Source organism: Gymnoscopelus braueri, assembly GCF_963280865.1.
Source record: "Gymnoscopelus braueri genome assembly, chromosome: 9".
Lineage (NCBI taxonomy): Eukaryota > Metazoa > Chordata > Actinopteri > Myctophiformes > Myctophidae > Gymnoscopelus > Gymnoscopelus braueri.
This window is the reverse complement of record NC_137610.1, coordinates 26,923,611-26,944,452: the sequence shown is the minus strand read 5'-3', so window position 1 is coordinate 26,944,452 and position 20,842 is coordinate 26,923,611. Positions and strand designations below refer to the sequence as shown.

The following is a 20,842-nucleotide window of genomic DNA, read 5'->3' as shown; positions in this document are numbered from 1 at the left end:
GGGAAAATGGACTAGAATATATGATTTACACTGCATCTGCTCAAATACTGTATCAACATTGATATGAGCTCTACTCAATACTGAATGAAGCCTATATCATTCATCTCTGCTGTGCAGGTCATCAATAAATATGCTTTTCAAATATGTTTTTATCTAATGTCCTGTCTGTTCCTGACATACTGTGAATCCATACATCTGTCTTATGTTATATGAGGTCTGGTTAAATGCTGAATTACTACTGACCCTGAACTTTGGTAGAACCTTGTTATGTAAGTTATCTGGGCATAAGCCCACATATTGTCCATCTTTATCTGTTGCTTATGTGTTTCATGATCAGTATATGAAGGTAACAAAGTAGATTATTCATGTACTGTACTGTGTATTGGTATGGAAATAACCAATAACATCACCATAGATGGAGGGGTGTGGTGGTGGAGGTGATAATTGATTCAAGATATTAAGCAATTAAACCCTATTCACTTAGTTAACCGGATCAACCACGGTGACAAGTTGTGAGCTTGTGGATCGTCTATTTTCGGCAGACCCCTAGGGGACCCCGGTCAACGAAGTATATAGGACTATATATCTATGTATATAGGTTAATGGTCATATGGACAATATGGAAATGTACTTAAAGCCTAACTTGGACATTGTCACAAGAATACCAAAGAGTACATATATTTTCTTAACAAGAAAACTGCAGATGGAACCAATAATTCATTCAGGTACAATTAAAATCAGTCATATGGACACAAGCAAGTTAATTAAACAACAATGGTATCAATAGATGCCATCATTTTTCCAGAAAAGGTTTGCTGGGCATATTTGTTGTTGTTGTTTACAACAGCACATTTCATTGATGAAATAAGGTTCCAGTTTCCACACAACCTGAGAGTTGCACAACTCATTGCCACTGAGCAGCTGCACTGGTGTGCTGTCTCCTCCTGCTGGTTCATTTGTTTCTATGTGTGCAGGTGAGTTCTTATATTGAGCGTTTCATCACAGTGATAATTGTATTAAGGTGCTTTAAATGTGTCCCTCAGTCTCGACATTAACCCGATGAAAATGTCAAGAAAAGTGCAATAAAACATGTGACAAGACCATTTCAAGACCACAAGACACTATTTGACTATCACTAAACAAGATAGGTGGGCACTATAGGACATCTGGGCACCATATTTTTGGGATGACTGGGCACCGGAGAGGTGGGCACCAGGATAACTGGACATTAAGTGCCCACTCGTCCAAGGTGCCCAGTTGTCCCTATTGCCCAGATGGTTTTGGTGCCCACCTATCCTGTTACCATATAGTCTACTACCCACAATTTGAACACATTGCCCACAGTCCAAGCCATATTTATATACAAGAGATGGTTCAAACCGTGCAGTGTGAGTAGCTAACAGGCAATAGTGGCTGAGTTTAAGTAACAACGTTAAACAATGGACTAGGCTAAAAGCAACGATTTTGGGAAAGTGAACACTAACACGATGATCTTATTTGTTGTGTTACTAAAGCGTATTGATTGGTTCTGGCGGCAGGCTTTGAGCCTGGGCTCGCATCGCATGACACCGGCCCGGTGCTTCCCCCTCGCCGGCTTGTGGCGCTTCGGCGCCCGTTGCTGGGGTCGCTCAGGAGGACCGGTGTGACGGCGTCGACCGGGATGGGCGAGTAAGCGGTGGCCGGTGGCCCCGCATTTTCACTGCACACTGCACAGTAGTTTCTAGTCTATAGGTTACACACTCTTTCAAGATACAAGTGTTTGGCCCTTAAAAGGACCGTTTTGTTGTGGGTCAAAATACTTCAGGCTAGTGGCTCACTGACTGCAGTGACAGACGGAGTTCTCTGACGGTTGTATCTCTCTCGGCTGGCTCTCCCTCTATGCCGCCTCTTCCTCCTCTGACTCTGGGAGCCGGAGGAGGTACAGGAGTCAGAGGAGTTGGAGATGGTGATGGAGAGAGAGTTGTCTCCTCCCAATCTCTTCTTCCTCCTCCACCTCCTCTTCCTCCTGTTGGAGGAGCTAGAAGGAGCCTCCTTGCCGTCAGAATGGTGGATGACGACCTGCCGGTCAGGCTGGCTTTCAGGAACTTTACCCATCGTTGAAAGGAAAACTCTCAGAGTGAATGTAGCCTCTTCAGATGAACAGGAACAATAAGTACAGTCTGTTAACTGCTGCTGCTTTATACCGCAACACGTGCGTGTATATGCAAATTAGGTGTGCTGCTCCCATCATATGATTGGCTCCTGACAAACTGTGCACGCCAGCCAGGTGCACGCCAGACAGAGCACCAGAGCGTGCACACCTCGTTGTTTGTAAACGGCGATGTAAAGTAACTAAGTACATTTACTCAAGTACTGTACTTAAGTACATTTGTTTGTACTTTACTGGAGTATTTCCAGTTTACATTACTTTTACTTCTACTCCACTACATCGCAGACAGAGGCAAATATTGTACTTTTACTCCACTACAAATATTGTTCTATAGTTAGCCTACTAGTTACTTTGTAGATTTTCATTGTTATTATAAAACATACATTAACCACTTCAACCATATACATTTCGGCCATTTGAAAATAACTGATCTACAAGCTCACAAATGCTTGTAGATCAGCTATTTTCAAAATATTTGTATACATTTTAAAACGTGTGGGGAGTGGGGACATTCTGCATAATGAGTACTTTCTACTTTTGGTACTTTAAGTACATTTTGTACAACTTTTACTTGTAAGAGAGTATTTCATTACATTGCAGTATTTGCTCCAAAATGTAATATATATATATATATATATATATATATATATATATATATATATATATATATATATCTATATATATATATATATCTATATCCTGCAACGATACATGTATTCGTATTGAACCGTTCGATACGAGGGTCTCGGCTCGGTACGGCTACGAACCAAACGACATAATATACTTTTTTATTTTTTTTAAAACTTCAGACGATGCGCTCTGTGCTCAACATACTAACCTTCAATGGATAACCTTCAGTGGATCTGAGATCAGCTATGAAACCTAGAACAACCTAGCCTGCTCCTCCCCCCCGCTCCCCCCACACAGAGTAAACAAACAAAAAAAGTCACGCCGAAAGAGAAAACACGCTGAATTTAAACTGTTGCAACAATGGCTAATGCCACAGAGGGACCAGAAATAGAAGACCCTCCACTATCCAGAAGATCTGGCGTTTGGAGCCACTTTGGGTTTCCAGTTCAGGATGGCAAAAGAGTCGTGGATAAAAAGACTACGGTATGTCGCAAGTGTTTCACGACGATACATTACGCCAGTGGAAATACTACAAATATGTCAACTCATTTACGCAGACATCACCCCGATGTGACAATGTTCTTTCATAGTTACCAAGGCTACCCTAACATACACTTCCAGCTGCAGGGAACATATCATAGCATTTTGGTTTCCTCAACCATCTTTGGTTTCCAAACTATAAAATGTTTAAATCAAGCAGTGGTCATCTTGACAATTGCATGTGTGCGTGTGCGTGTGTGTGTGTGTGTGCGCGCGCGCGTGTGTGCGCGTGCGTGTGCATCAGTATCACATATCACAATATAAGTAGGTCTACATTCCCATCTAACCAAGTACTGTACAATTTTGAGGTATTTGTACTTTACTTGAGTATTTCCAATTTCCAATACTATTACTTCTACTCCACTACATCTCGGATCCAAATATTGTACTTTTACTCCACTACATGTATTTGAAAACTTGAGTTACTTTGTATATTTTGATTATTATTATAAAACACACATTAACCACTTTTCAGCCATTTGAAAATAGCAGATCTACAAGCTCACAATTGCTTGTAGATCAGCTATTTACGACATTCCCCCGGATGTGATTGAAAAAGGTCACGCCTCACTTCCTGTTACTGTGTGTGTGTAAAGAGTAGAGAGCAGAGCAATAGCATAGAGTTAGCGAGTAGTAAGTAGCCTAAAACCCTATGGGAACGTATCCACGTGGAGCTGTTGCTCCGGCACCCTTCTGTAGAAGAATTTGGAGACTACTGGACACAAAGATAAAGAGAGGTTGGACAGATGCCAGGATGTAGCCCTGATGAGCCGCTCGATGGAGACCTCCAGCTCAGAGACCTTGTGGTGGAGACATTGGTTTCCTTTCGGAGCCCGTAGCCCGTAGAGACAGCAGATTTCCAACCCGGATAAGATCAGTAGGATTGGATCTTAGAGCCTACGAAGAACAGAACCCGATGCAGTTGTATAGTCTCTGGTAAGTCTAGTCTCTTAGTATAAATGTAGTGTCCTGGCTGTAGCCAGTAGATATAGATATATCTATAGATATATATGTATATTATAACTATGGTTGTAGCCTAGCAGCTAAAGTATGTTTAGCCATGGTTCACATGACGCTCGACTGTCATGTTTCAGGGCTAAAGTATGTTCAGTCCACTCCACACTGTTCTTCTCAACCAATGGTTGTTTTGTTGCGTTTGAGATGTAGGCTAAGATCAACAACCGTGTAAGGAATGTAGTTTGTTAAAAAAAAATCACACCCTGTGTGAAGTGGGCGGTGTCTTGCTAGCTAATCACAATACTGAATGGAGTCAACCAATCATGTACAAAAAATAAATACATTTATTGAAACACTCTTTATGATGGACGAAACCATAACTTTAAAAAAACAAATTTATGGGTTTTTTTAAGTTATGGTTTCTTATATAGGGCTATGCACATGTGTCATGTGACACTGGCCAATCACAGTCCTGAATAGACTGTGATTGGCCAATCACGGTGCAGGGTTAGGCGGGGTACTTTTTGGCCAATCACAGCGCAGGATAATTGTACAAATTTCCAAACCTCACTTATAGGGGCGGTTTCACCGCCCAAAAACTAAAAAGATGGTTAAAACCACAAGGCGTCGTGTCCACTGAGAAAGCCATTTGAGCTGACAGCGCCAGCCTGCCACAGCAATACATGTCTATGTAAAGACGCTCCTTACAAATATAGGCATTTGCTTCCCAGCACCAGCGCGCTTCGGCCCCCCCGCTGCACCCCTGGGCGCCGGGTGCAGCTTGAAGCGACTATCGTGGTGGTGCTGGCTGGGCACTTTTGGAAAGGAGCGCTGCTCTTTAGTCTTTTGATCTGTGTCTATCAGACTGACAACAAAAACTGAACCTTTCTACGATGTAGAAAGGGTTCTTGTTTGTAAACATTAGTGGACGTGCCTGCATCCCTGGGGTAAAAGTTAATTTTCACACAGTTACTATGTTATGTTATGTAATAACCCGCGCCACCAGCGCAATGCAAGCATGTGGCCATTTAAATATCATTTCTGCTAGCTCTGTGATACAGTGAACTTTGTGACCATATTGTGGACATGCATACCCACTTGCCCACTGCTCACACAATGTTGGCAGGTCACACATTTCACCGTCACGTCGAGGACGGAAGAGGTGTAGCTCATTGAAGGATGTTTACATGTCGTTGTTTGCGACCTGCTAATAAATTCAGAGAGTTGAGTCGATTGTGTACAAATGTAACTGCTTTGTTATGATGCCCTAGTCTAGGCTGTGTTGTTGTGTAGAGTTGTGTTGTAGTGTAGTTTGTTTGTGGATATGAGTTTAAATGGATGCTTTAACGGTGCGTCCAGCCTTGGCTCTGTGTGGTGGTGGGTGCTCAGAGCCGCGGCCGGACTCTGTCTGCAGTAACGTCCACACCAGAGTCCAGCACCGACGCCCACCGCCGGTCACTGAGCTCCAGCAACGGCCGCGCATTTTCATACCACACAGTAGTTAATAGTTTAGGCTACACTCTCTTTTAGTGCACAATTGGTGGTCCTGAAAAGGACCGTTGTGGTGCGAGTGTAAACTCCATGAAGCTACAGTGACAGACTCCTCTTCCTCCTCCTCCTCTCCCCCACCTGCGCCTGTAAAGTGGAGAGGTGTCGTTGGATTTGGAGTATCTGTCGCTGTATCTTATCAGCCCGTTCAAAGAACTCATCACGCCGCGCTCGCTTCTCCCTCCTCTCTCCTCTTCCTCCTTCTCCGAAAACTGAGCCAGAGTTCGAGAAGTTTGTAGTGGTGGAAAGAACTGAGCTCATCCTCCATTTCAGAAGGATGGGTGATCAGCTGACGGCAGTCGGCAGTTGGTTGAACCATCTCTGTTGCAAAGTAATTCTCTCTCAGCTTCAGCATCAGGGACGTTATGACGCTGAACGAAAACTGATGAGCGTTTATAGTGCAACGCGCGCTTGAATATGCAAATGTAGTGCACGACTCCCAGACTATGATTGGCTGAACGAGAGTTAAACACGTTTCTTGTTTTAGTTTGAATATTAGAAAAACTTTTAGTTGTTTGAATCAAGACAATTTTACAAATGGATTCCCAGATTGTAGCATTAATCTGCTAATGCTAACATTCAAATGGATTATCAAAGGCATGGATTAAAATGAACCTATAGAAAGGTTTCTTGTTTGTTAACATTATTGACCCTTGCATCCCTGGGGTAAAAGTTCATAATTATTGTGACCCCACACGCAATGCACCTGTCAATCATTTTCGCTAACTCGCCTCCTGCGGTGTTACGCTGAAATGTGTGACCTGTCAAAATATTTGACCATATTGGACTCCACATAACAAGTCCTCAGTCACATGACATAATATTGGCAGGTCACACATTTCACCATAACACTACCAACGTTGCTCATTGAAGGAAGGTTACATGTTTTTCTGCTGTCAATTCGGCTGTTTGAATCTCGTGGAAAAGTGTAGATATTTTACTAAACACACGTTTAATGCCTCAACCTTCAAATGGATATGAAACTATAGATGAAAATCTGACTGTAATTAATTATTGGCTGAGTCTGATTGTAACAATGATAAACTCACCAATATTGCTGTATGGTAAGCTTATCCTCTTTGTCTGTGTCAAGTCTTTATTTATTATCTTTTAATCCACCATTGTCATGTTATGAGTCATATAAGCTCATAAGTAACATCACGTCGTGACATGACAAGTTTTGATTGCCGAGATCGGCTTGCTCTGGTCCAATGCTATGGACCAGAGATAGAGATTGGCTATTTTCATTATTCTTGAACATTTTTGAAAATGTGTTGTGACAGTCACAACACCTATAGAGCATCATAACAAAGCAGTCACAATGTGACTGCTTTGTTATGATGCTATAGTCTTGGCTGTGTTGTGTTGTAGTGTAGTAGTGTAGTTATGTTGTGTTCTATATATACTTGTTAATTGAATCCTAATGTAATGTTGTTTACAGAGCATGGTACAGGGCCACGCTCAATAAGCCCAAAGTAGACTTGTCATCCAAATCCCTGAAGGACTTGGACAGGAGAGGTATTGATATGAGTAGCTGTACAATCTGTTTGATGCTTTCAACCTTCGACATGCTATAGCTATATCATTGTTGTTGTTGTTGCCTTCTTGTGTTGTTATGTGTTTTGTTTGCTAACTGCTTTGTTTGTATGCCTGTATGAGATGTCTGTCTGTCTGCTTCTGAATGACTAGAACATTATTTGACAATATCATATTCTATGAACAATCACTCTTTGTCTGCAGATCCTTAGTTAGGGTATTTGAGAGGAAAAAATAAACACCCATCAAAAATAAAGATAATTGTGAGCAGTATCATTATGCAGACTTTATTGCTGATAAGTTACTTTTGAAAATGTGATTATAAAACTTGAAATACATTCTACAGAGAGGGATGTTGTAAAGATTATAATCAGCACATTTTGAATAACAGTCTACTTTGTTAATGTGGTAGCTACGTTTCCACTTACATGTTGGTGCCTAATTTTCTAATTGCATGATGTTGAAATGTGAACCTTCTGATCAATCAATCTAGTGTCTGACTTATTTGAACCAAATAACTGATCTGGTTTCAATTTGAGTGGAATTTCTGAATGGAAGGAAACACCTTTAAAATGATGAAGAGGATACTAACATCCATAAGGGTCTAACAGTAGGCAGGACATATTTTTGTTTTATCATTAACCATTTTAAACCCTATATACTTCGTTGATCATTTTTCCCCTTCTGCACCAAATCTCTTAGCAGAAAATAGCCGATCTACAAGCTCACAACACGTTGCAATGCGAGGTGTTATGAGCTTGCATATTGGCTATTATCGCTGAATGTCAACCGTTTGTTTGCCAATTACAAAAATAAGGACGCTATGGGGTTCATGTGGTTAATTAGGAGTTACAGGAAACATTCAACATGTTGTTCTATGTTGTCTTAATCAACATGCATTTCTAATTCCTAATCTTTCTATTCATTTGCAAAGGAGATGTGATGGACAAAATATGGTAAGGTGCCTCTGCAGTGTCACACATCACATCATGTTTTCCATATTTCAATTTCAGATGACTATAAGCTGGGTATCTGTGCTGTAGCTGACATCAGTAAGGCCTTCCTGACCAAGCAGAAGCGTGTGGAGACGTTCTTCTAGTCCACAGTGAAGAGCAGTCAGCAGAAGATGGATTAGCGATGGAAGACACAGCAGAGGTACAGGTTCTATACCAGCGGCTATAGCTGATGTTAGTGAGCCTGCCTAGGACTCCGGAGGTCCTAGGCGGACAATATAGACATACTGGCCCTCATTTATCAACGCAGCGTATAAACCGGCGTATATTTTTCCATATATTCGGCCGTACGCCAACGTCGAAGTCACATTTATCAACGAATCCTACACAGCTGATCCGAGCGTACATTTGGTCCCAGCCTTGATAAATCTCACGTCTGAAAACGAGCGTCATTTAAATAACACGCCCTTAAATATTCTCGAAACACCCCGATTTTACGACATGAAGAACCAGAATACGACCAAAGAAAGAGTTTCGCCGCCTCGCCTCGCTGCCTGTCAAGACACACGCACGCACGCACACGCCTCTCACTCACTCACTCACTCACTCACTCACACACACACACACACACACACACACACACACACACACACACACACACACACACACACACACACACACACACACACACACACACACACACACACACACGCGCGCCCAACTGTGTCTGACTCTTTCATAATCCGTTACGGTACAGTCTTTGTCAGTCACGTAGGCTTGTAGCCTACATGAATGACATATTATGATACCAATCACATCGCCATGAATGGAATACGTTTGTATATTTATTTACCCCATACCGAGCAGTGCGCGTTCGAGTTACACTAAAGCAGTCATGTAGGCTATATTCCCCATGAGACTCGGGCGGTCTGCAGACTGCAGTGATCCCGTGCCACCACCCACGTTATAAGAGATTGGAGCGTCAGGTTTATATCCTTAACCCAGCCAGGTTGTAGCCTATATAACTCTCTATGACATAACTCCATACCATAGGACAAGCTACTGTAAGTTTGTAGACCTCACTGTCCATGAAAAGATGGTCGGGAGTCCCGACTGCGGGTCATATAAGCCAGATTCCAAACCCGAAAATCTCGGCCACTCGCTCACTCCCACTCGGTCACTCCGACTCCAAACCGGATGTGCTAAATTCCAATTACTCAGTTGCTTCTTGGAGGAGGCGAGTGGAGTCGAGTGGAGGAGCCGAGGAGGCTCTCTACTTCCGCATTTAGCGAGTGTACATCAAGTGTAGGCTCGACCACTCTCCACAGCTCCTCCGCGGCAGACTTCCGCATCACGTGTAGACGTTTTTTTTGTTTTTTCCCTTCTCCCGTGACGTATACATGGTCCTCCTCCACATGTGGCCACACAAACAATGCTTGAAACCCGAAACCATGCCCCGAAAACACCGGCTGCCCCCCCCTCGCCCCCGCCGATCACTCGTTGCCCATCTCACACACACACACACACACACACACACACACACACACACACCCACACACAGTGTAAATTAACTGAAAAGACGCAACAAGCCACTGGCTTTATTGCTTTGTATGATATAAAGTATAATACAATTATATACATTGTAATATATTGTGCACACTTATACTGTCTCAAAAGCTGATAGTTCATTTCTCTCCGTGCATGCCTCATCTCAATGCAGTGCATGGACTACTATAAATTACTGTGACAAAGATTATGTTTAAAATAATGTATTGTATTTATATATAGACTGAATATAGGGTGACTATATTCTGAATTCCCCAAAAAGAGGACACTTTACGCTATTTAACTATAGCCGTACTCATTCAATTCTGAACCGATTCTTACATTTTAAAATTCTGTATTTGCTGTGAAGGGTCTTCTTTCATGTCTATCAGTCATGATTTATTTCGCTATCAAACAATATCAAGCAAAATCGTCTGAGTTTTTTTCTTTTTTCTTCGTCCCAGAAGTGGGGAGGATATCACCCAAACTCTCAAAACCCCGGACATTTGAAGGATTTTATAAACCCCCCCCCAGACAGCCCCCCAAAAGAATATATGTCCGGGTAAAAGAGGACGTATGGCCACCCTGCATGAATGATGTAATTCAGAGTCAGACATACTCTGTAATATACGGTGGCTGTTATACGCAGCAGTGCCGTGCGGGACTGCTGCGGGGGGTGGGGGGTCTGGGGACTGTAAGAGCAAAAAGAGGGACGGGTCAGGATTTAATTCATAAATGTAAGTTTGCTCATCCTGGCGCTTCGTTCACTATTTCAGGAATAAATGGCTTTGCACAAAATGTTAACTATAAAGATAACAATGTGGCCATCCACATTGATGAATTGTCTATTCTATTCTGTATTATTCTATACCTGCATATTATTCTATGCATGTATATTTTCATCCACGGCTCTGGTCCAGCTGTGTGAGACGTCATAAGTGATCGCGGAATTTGCCGTCGCTTTGAAATGACGCGCTAAGTGCAGTCCGATCCTTTGAGGCCAGCTGGTCGGCCACTCGTCCTCGCAAATAATCCTCGGCTCCTCGCAGGGGCGGGGCTTAGGCGCGAGTGGAGGAAGCGAGGAGAGTGAGCGAGTGACCGAACTTTGGGGAATGGAATCTGGCTATAGAGATCTGCTATTTTCAATGCAGCCAGATCTGCAATCTTATCTGAATGACTGTTAAAGCAGTTTGTTTAAATTACTTTATAAAATGTTATATTATCACAGTCATTATTTTATAGTGTAGATATACATTTTGGAGTGGATATATGTGTCCAGATGCCTGTCAGACAGTCAGACAATGTTGCTCTGCAGGTCTAGGATGGAACAAACGGGCGCAGCCAAAGTCAACAACTGGTCTCTACCAGACGTGAGATCTCAGCCTACGGTAGGATGAAGCCAACGTCAGGATATATTGATAAATGCCGAAAGGTGCGGAGATCTTGCCGTACGCCCATTATTTGGGCTGCACCGCGTGGATAAATGAGGGCCATTGGCTGTGTGGAGTAGAAGAAGGTGCTACAGTAAATGTACTCTTAGGTGTTCATGAATTGTCTAACCTTGTTATATGGCTATAGAGTGTTAATAACTGCACACATTGGTTTCAAATTGGGATTCCTTTTGCCTGATTGCATTTCTGCATGTGTCAAACATTGATACAGCATTTATGTACTCTGTAGTTTGTCATATTTTGCTTTGATTATTTCAAGGAAGGAAGTCCTAAATATGAAGCCACCAGAGGTAATGTTTTATTAAATGAATTAACCACTTGGACCATTCCTATTCTGGAGTTAACATTTAGCAGAAAATAACAGATATACAAGCTCACAACACATTGCAACGCGATGCGTTGTGAGCTTGTAGATCGGCAATTTTTGGTTAAGATATCTAGTGTAGTCCATAAGAATACGGTCAACTAAGTATGGTGGTTCAAAAACATTCACCCAGTTAAATTCTCAGACTTGGTTCATGCATGTTGTACCTCTGCTCACATATATTGGTCTGTGTTTACTACAGTTCTGTGCCCAGATCCTTGATGTATACCCTTATATTATGACTCTGTTTTGCCCTATTTTCTTTTACATTTTGGATGCAGCTGAGCTCCTTCCAACAGCAGGAGGAGATGGAGAGACTGCACAAGGCCATTGGTGAGGACCTTTTTACTGTCTATGGTGAGGATACACACACACACACACACGCACGCACGCACGCACGCACGCACGCTCTCTCAAATGTTTTCAGTACTACTTTCCTCCAGTACCCATGCAGTCACATCTAACGACATGTCTTAAGCCCTACTGTATGTACCTAGCAGAACTACAAGCTCACAACAAAGTTACTTTGGGATATGTTTTGAACTTGTAGATTCACTATTTTGGAAATTAGCTTTTAGAAGTTACTTTAGAAATTTGCCCTGAATAGGAATGCCAGGGTTAATGTGGTTTAAAAAGTATGGGCTATTAAACGTACACGCATTTTAATGTAAACAGTGTGTTTGTGTTGGGTGTGTTAGCATCCGTCCAGAGGTGAGCGAGGAGACTCTTTGCAGCACCAAGGACGTGCAGAAGCAAGTGGAGGAGAAGTACAAGGTGCTGGAGAACAAGATGAAGAACGCAGAGACTGAGAGAGAGAAGGAGCTCAAAGCTTCTCAGCAGAAACTCAACGCGGCCAAAGCTGATGCTTTCAATAAGAAGCTCAAGGAGAAACAGCAGGTATGCAGATTTCTGGTGTCTTCATGTTGCCTGCCAGTGTCATAAAGTTAAGTTAAAAGGTGTTGTAGGACTGTTTCTAGGTAGTTTGCCTTTAGCAGCAAAAAATAAGCACTAAGCACTCATAGAAAACAGTAATAACACATGTCATAGAGGCTATGTTGCACAGATTTTAATACAGGTGGGTCTTGAGATTTTGACTTGCACTTTGGTGTGCCATGGGCACAAAATGTTTGAAAACCACTGGTCTAAAGAATAATGCCATTTCTGTACATAGTTTGCTGTATGTTGAAGAATGATGTAAACATTGGAGTAAAGCAGACCTATATTGTGGGGTAAACAATTACAAATACCATATTTTCCATATCAAAATCTACAGTATGCGATATGACCCTAATTTCTATCTTTGGGGCAAACAAACTGCTTTTAAGAGTGGACAGGCCACAGTGCCACGTCTTACCCGTCTTCTATCATCTCATACTGTCTTCTGTCCATGTGTGGGCACATCCATGCATATAGGGTGGCCCTGGAGTTGGAGGAACTGCGAAGAGAGCAGGCTGGTTATGAGATCAACAGATCCAGGCAGTGGATGACGCCATGAAAGCCATTCAGGAATAGATAACTAGTATGTCTACCACAGTGGCCCAGAACAAGGTAAAGTATATACTAGTTTAGTAGTTGGGTGAGGGAATGAAGATTTTGACTGTGACAGATGCAGTTTCTGTATGTTTTTGTGTGTCTGTGTCGTCCAGTAAGCTACTACCTTGTAGAAAATATGGATTATAACAACAACTGAAAATGTCCTGTATGTTTTCCACAAATCCCATTTCACTGTTCAGTCCTTTACTCCATAGGAGGCTTAGTGTAATGCTCAGGAGGAACTAGCCCAGCAGAAGGAGGTGATCATGACTAAGAACAAATAAATTAAGGTAAAACCCTTTTGTTCATTTTTACAGCATTTCTGAAGTCCAAGCCATCAAGGTTGTACTACAATAACAGTACTTTCTGTCAACAAGAGGGCTATGAACATGCTGAGAGAAACAGTGGGGGGGGGGGGGGGGGGTTGTGTGTGTGTGTGTGTGTGTGTGTGTGTGTGTGTGTTTGTTTGTGTGTACTTGGACCAAATGTCCGCACAAGTATTGTTAAATTTGAGAAATAGACATTGTGAGGACCATTTTCTCTCCAGCTCTTTAGTAAACACAACATTACTTTTCAGCTGGGACACCAGTTTGATCCAGTCAGGAGAGAGAAACCATTCATTTGTTTTATCACCTACAATGGGAGTACGTTAAAAAAAGTCTGAATGAATGATTTAGGGAAGTGCAAATGCACACGCTTGGACAGATAATTGTCTGTGTTATACCAGGAGTCTGAAGTTACAGTACAAGAGGGACTACTTTTACGTTGACGTCTTAACACCTCTGCAAGAATTTATACACACATTTTGTTTCCAGGAGACAAATTGGCATCTGAAAATAAGATAACTGATATTGTAATGTTGTAAAATCTAAAATATTAATGTGAATGTTAAATGCCTACAGTAATCTTTCATAGTTTAAAAAAGAAATGTCTGAAGTCTCTGAATCTCAATGTTTTCTGAATGAACATTGTGAAGCTGGTGTTTACTTCAGGTTCAGTGGAGTGTCTGGATAAGCCTCAAGTGAAAAGCTGTGTGAACATGCAGAGTAGCACAGAGGTACCTTCAGGAGGACAAACACATCCAGTGTAGACGGGCGTTCCATCACAGACACTTTATCATGGGTCTGAGAAGAGCTGCTCTAGGTGAACCAACGCAAAATGAAGGTATTGATTCAAAGACAGACGTTTCATGTAATGAAACTTATCTGTTTCCCTTTGGTATCAATTTACTTCTCCAATATTATTAAGGGGTAATATTCCTGACTAGTGCTTTACTGCCCCAAGTGGCACAGTTGTAGAATAAATAATAATAATTTGGTCCCCACTCCTTGGGTTGTTTTTTACCATATTTATATTTGAAATTTGTCCTATGCATTTTATCCATCCTTGGAGCAGTGAGCAGCCGTTGGTGTAAAGTGCTCGGGGGGGAGTTAGGGGTTAAGCGTCTTGCTCAGTTTGCCACTTAGACACATTGCTGACAGCTGGAATCAAACCTGGGACCTTCGCCTTCCCAGGCGTACTCTCTAACCATCTAACCATTCAGCTATGGTGCTAGGTGCTGAGTGTAAATGCCTTTTGGCATCTTATTTTGCAGTAGCAATAACTCACAATGGACCTCTCCAGGGAAGAAGCACACTCAGGATGTACAGAATGTAGTTGATTGGATGGATGGATTTTAGTTTGACAATGGACAAGAATGTACAACAAATTTATTTTGGTGGCCAAACAGTCCAATGCAAGAGAAGCGATACAGTGCATATAATGTATAGTAATATAGATGCCAATAAATACATAATAATCAATGTAGGTACAGTAATAGACATTAGAGTCAATTCAGTGTTATTAGACAGCATAGAGGAGAGAGACAGGAATGCTGTACACAGTAAAATACTGTGTTAATTTATCAATTTGTAACACCCAGATTGTACAAATGGAACTTGTCCATTGGTTAAACTTTTTTCTCAGAGTTAAATTAACACTGAGGATTTTGCTGTGTAGAAGAAACAAAGAGGGGATGACATTCAGCACAGGCCATGGGTCAGATTCAAACTCACAACTGTTTAAGTTTAAATATCACAGCCCCAACATCAAGGCACTTTACTCCTTTAACCTTGACAGAGGGCATGTAGAAACATTTATCCACTTTGCTGAATAGTTGACTTATCTGTGGTTTTTCTCAAATGAACAAGAAACCCTGCCACTGAATTTCTGAAATCAACTGATGCTTATCCTAGCACTACTAATCGTATCTTGGAACTGACCACTTTGGTCCTACAGAATAACTACTTCCTTTTCAAACGACTTCTACTTACAGAGGGTGGGCTGTGCGATAGGTAGCAACATGGCCCCATAGCTGGCTAATATATAGCTGTATATGGGGACATTTTAGAACACATTTGTATTGTGCCCAGAAAATATATTTTTTGATGTCAAATTCTATGAACGATTTACAGAGGATATTTTTATCATCTTCTCAGACACTCGGCAAGACGTACACATGTTCCATCCATGAATACCTCAACAGCTCCACTTCACCGTGGCTGCAGACATTAAGGAAATCAGCTTCTTGGACATCAAGGTAGTCAAGGATAACAACATTCTAACCACTTACTCCCCACTGGGTAAGGAAATCAACAACACACTGCTTAAACACTGGCACAGCATCAGTTCTGACAACGCTCTCAAGCCTATTTTCCCCAACCCCCTACAAGTAGTATACAAACGAGCACCCAACATCAGGTCCATACTGGTCAGGTCAGAACACAACCCTCCCGGACCCTGAACCTTTTTAGACAATATCCCTAGATTCCCTACTGGTAATTTAAAATGTGGATCATGTGCTCATTCTGCTCAATGCAGTTTTATTACTAAATGTCAATTATTCAACCATCCACACACTGGGAAATTAAAATCAAACAAACCATCACCTGTACAACAACGTGACAGTGGCTGCGGGTACATGGACAGTTTCATTCGGAATGAATACACTTCTATTCGGAATGAATGAATGGATGAATTCATTCAGAATAGAAATGCTCATGTAAACACCTCAATTGGAATAGAATATTCCATTCCAGTCTGACCCGAATGAATTTTCATTCGGGTTAGGAGGGGTGGTATAGACCGTTTGAATCGGGATATACCAATCGGAATTGACCATGTAAACACTTTATTCCAAACACTCCTCTCTGTTTGGAATACATGCATTACTTTGCGCATGTCCGTGCTTAGTAGTGCTGTCAGAATTGTCCAAAAATGACCTATCAAATCTCTAATTCGTCCACGGTCGCTCCTGCGGAATAAAATGAATGATTCTATTCTATAGCGTCATTTAATAAGCCTGTATGGTTAAGCCCAGACTTGTCCAGGAGAACGGACGCTCCGAGGATTGCTGCCCTATGCTACACTTATATGGATCTTCTTCTAAACGGGTATTTTAGGCCTCAGTTTTTTAAAAGAATCCCTGGCCACATGACAAAGATTTTTTTTTTAAATCCCTGTCCACACGTAAACGCAGAAACACATTGATCAGCTGCAAGTTTCAATTTTAAATCAGATTTACATTTATTTTATATATGAGGGGCCAAATACGTATACATTTTTAATCACATGTTAAGGCCCAATACTGCAATAGCTGCATTGTTTTAATAGCATACGTGAACAAAAATAAATGAAAACAACATTATTAGGGCGCAGCTGCAGCGAAAACAGATGAGTTTTACTTAATCAATTCATTACATGGCAGTCGGAACGGTCGTCCCAAAACACCACGCCCCACGCACCTTTTGAGCGGGCCATCCACGGCCGCTGGATTTTGACCCGGGGCGATTGTGTTTTAGGGCGACAGACCCCGCATTCACCCGTGTGCGCACCGCGCGCTACTCGGCGCAGTAAGAGGGTTTTCAAAGCTTTTTCATAATAATACAAGAAAAAACGTGACACTCGGTATAATGAGTAGCTTATACTTTCTACTTAAGTATATTTTGATGCCAATACTTTTGTACTTTTGCCATAAATGAGCGTGCCTTGTTTCATAGACTCTCTCTCTCCATTTATTATTATAATGACCATGAGCGGTCCGGTGTTTATGTATTATTATTTATTATTATAATGACCATGTGCGAATGCGCGATGACGTCATCGTACCTACATGAGAAATGTGACAAATACTATAGGCTAGCCTACGTGTCTGGTACCAATACAAAAAAAGAAACTGGTCTGAACTTGTAGATCTGCTACTTTTGCATTAAAACGGTGATAACAAAGGAACACAGGCTTGTACCGCATACAACGCTGCCTGGCCAGGAGTCGGTGCGTTGCTTACCGGCCTGTCTACGACCGACAGACCTCCGCCGCGGAGGCACAAGGGGGCTATTGCCTCCTCCCATGCCCACCAGGGGAAGCTCTGCTCCGGGTAGTGGCCCCTGGTCCATGCCCGGGCGTAGGAGGGAACCACTTTGCGCATGTCAAAAGTTATATTCCGAATGAATGCTTTGGTCATGTAAACGAGGAATACTTTTATTCAGGTCCCATGTAAACAGGTGAGTGGATCAGATTCCTCTATTCGGAATGAGTTCATTCGGAATGAATTCATTCTGAATGAATACATGATGGTCCATGTACCCGCAGCCAGTGTGATTTACGTATATATGCTCAAGTGTCCACACTTGTGACGTGTGTTTGGACACACCCACACACACACACACACACACACACACACACACACACACATGTCCACACACACACACACACACACACACACACACACACACACACACACACACACAGTGCTTTCTTATGACTTCTGATGAATAGCAATCACAACAACATTGAAAGATTTCTATTAGAGAATGATTCTATTAGACTCCATTCACATCATTATTGTTCAGTTACACAGTAAAATCCTTGGTGTTCATTCATCTCTGAGAGTTTAAAAATCTTCATCAGAATCATGTTATGGTCTTATTACCTCCCTATTTTCTTGTCAAATTGAAAAACAAACTATTGTATTACAATGTACATTTTGGAATGCAACTCTTCATCTCTAGTCAGTCTGTCTAAGTTATGTGATTTATTTGTTGTTTTCTCTAGTTCATCGACACGGTGGTCAACATTAACATCACATCTGTGTCTCTCTGCCTGCATGTCAATACACTTTAGTCCCCTTGTAACAAGGAATGTAAACAAGCTCTTAGAAAGAACACTAAAGGTGTTTACACTGAGAGTGTGACAAATAAATCAGAATCAAGCTATTAATCAAATAGGTTGATGCTTTTATTCACGGTGGAAAAATGAACCTTGTTTAGAAAGATAATTGCACCACTTCAAGTTCTGTGTGGATATAGCCATGACACAAACAGCTGTTTAGATTCATGCAAATGAATGTTTATGGACATTAAGGAGTCTAAAAGCCTCTAGAAGTCGTACTGATCCTTACACTGACATTTTAGTTTGAAGGGTGACACTAGAGGCAAAGCCATGGGGTCACCAAAGTCAGAATCTGCCTGTTGGCTTATGATATATCTGTGTGAAATGTTTATATTTGGCCTGAGTGTGGTGCTAGAGGATAGTTCATGGGTCACTCAGTCAGTTAGGGTTCATTCAACAGAGTTACAGGAAAATAAAATGAATAAATAGATTCACAGTTTATATTATAGTGTACATTTCGCTTAAGATAGCTATAAAAGTAATTGTTCTGGCATTTTCAAACAAATAGTTCAGACTTCAATATTGGTTGAGACTGGGAGGTTGGGGTTCCTGGCCGAGTCATACTCGAGTCAGACTACTTTCTTTACTTACTTGTGTAACTGTACCAATCAAAGTTTCTTCCTATTATCAGTGGTTTGTGTGTGTTGTAACAATCAAAGTTTCTTCCTTGCAGGGTGTATTGCGGTTTTTCATGGCCACCAAGCTGAGAAAAATAAGAAGTCCCAGGCTGGACAAGCGCTACGTGCCGGCAGAACTCCAGAGCCGGACCAGCGGTTAACTTCCCCACACCGTCATAGTGAGTGTTTTGTTGAACTGTTCTATGTGACTCGTAGAAACACATCTTTTCACATGAGGAGCGCAGTGTGACCCTGCGGATCCAAGCGGATACACAGGCGTAGTGTCGCTCCCTGTGTCACAAGCCCTTAAGCACATGATATTTGACATAATATCACATCACCCCCATCCCTCACACCTCCCTCTCCTGTCCTTTTCTTTCACTTTAATATGCTTGAACTGTTCCTACCTAAACTGCTGTATATAGAAGATACTGTGAAGTTGTTTACATAAAGTAATGTGGCAGCTACAAAAAAAAGCTGTTGGTGTATATAATATACCAAGATGATATTCCTGTGTCGTGTATGTTCTCTTTTTTAGCTTTTTTTGCACTCTTTCTTTTTATTATCGTTATTATTCTTATTCTTATTACCTATGCTGCTGCATTGTCTGAAGGAAGCCGAACAAAAATCTGTTTTACTCTTATGTACCTGTGTACAAGATGTAACAATAAAGCACAACCTTGAACCTTGACCTTGGGTGTTGCTTTCCAAAAAGCTTTTTGGCAAGCGACACCGTGGTACTACAGAGTATAAACCAGGCTTTATGTTCCTCTATAGGGCTGGGTGACCAGGGCTCTGCTTCCAGCCAGACTCATTACCAGCTACGTGATGGGCCTGTACTTGTCCATGCTGCACGCTACGTCAAGAATCATAAATAGGGTTTCATCATCTCAGAGCAGCAGTGACCACGAGGGGACCAAACCATGGGAAAGAATCGTCCAGCTTGTATCTTCATGGACCCAGAGCATTAATAGAGAGATGTGAAGAAGAGCTCAAATTCACTTAACTGGGTTTTAGGATTATTTAAGTGTGTGTGTGTGTGTGTGTGACACACAGAGACACAAACACTGGAGCTGTTCATTGATAGGAATTATTTTTTGGAACTGAACTTTCTGAAAAGTAATCAAGCTGTTAACAAGATTAAATTGAATGAAAAATGTTGTAAACTGGTCATGGCACCATACTTGATGGCCAATGGTACCTTTCATAATCTGTATTAATTTGTCTCTTTGTGGGAGCAATGTTTGTTGTCTTACAAAGTATTCACATAACCACAGTTTGCAGCCTTACCATTAACCACATGAAACCTAGTTTCCCCATTCTGTGTATGTCATAATAGGCAAATATTTGCCTATTATGACATACACAGAATAAGGCCTCAATGAGATGAACATTGGTATACTGCCAACTTAAGTTTCAACCAGAAACATAAAATCTAAATCATGGGAAATAATAAAATGATCAATTAGAAAATACCTGCTAGTAATAGACCTTAAACACATTCACAAACACATTAGATATACCAGTCCACGTAAGAGCAGTGAACAAGGAAAGACTGCTTTCATTCATTATTCTCCACACAAATGGAACAAACTTCAGGACTCTCTGAAACTGGTGCGATTGGTCTCAATAGAGACATTTAGGGTGCTTCTTGAGGACACACTACATAGTGACTGCACCTGTTTCATGTAACACTATATTTATTTGCATCTGTGACTTTGTAATATGATTCAAATGTTTGTTATTCTTCATTATGTATGTGTTTTATATGCTGTTATCAGGACATCCTTGAAAAGGAGAGCTTGCTCTCA

The 20,842-nt window shown here is 41.5% G+C and overlaps 3 long non-coding RNA genes across 3 annotated transcripts; all 3 read left to right on the top strand.

Annotated features, from left to right (window-relative positions):
* The first annotated feature begins 4,005 nt into the window (after positions 1-4,005).
* Positions 4,006-11,599, top strand: LOC308091492. The gene is made up of 3 exons (XR_013933726.1): positions 4,006-4,255; positions 8,374-8,515; positions 11,569-11,599. It is a non-coding gene; the product is annotated as an uncharacterized lncRNA (long non-coding RNA).
* Positions 11,600-12,403: 804 nt separating this feature from the next.
* On the top strand, positions 12,404-13,496 carry LOC308091491. The gene is made up of 3 exons (XR_013933725.1): positions 12,404-12,570; positions 13,087-13,221; positions 13,422-13,496. It is a non-coding gene; the product is annotated as an uncharacterized lncRNA (long non-coding RNA).
* A 2,282-nt stretch (positions 13,497-15,778) lies between these two features.
* LOC308092552 lies at positions 15,779-20,229 on the top strand. The gene is made up of 3 exons (XR_013933795.1): positions 15,779-15,827; positions 19,088-19,210; positions 19,809-20,229. It is a non-coding gene; the product is annotated as an uncharacterized lncRNA (long non-coding RNA).
* Positions 20,230-20,842: the final 613 nt, after the last annotated feature.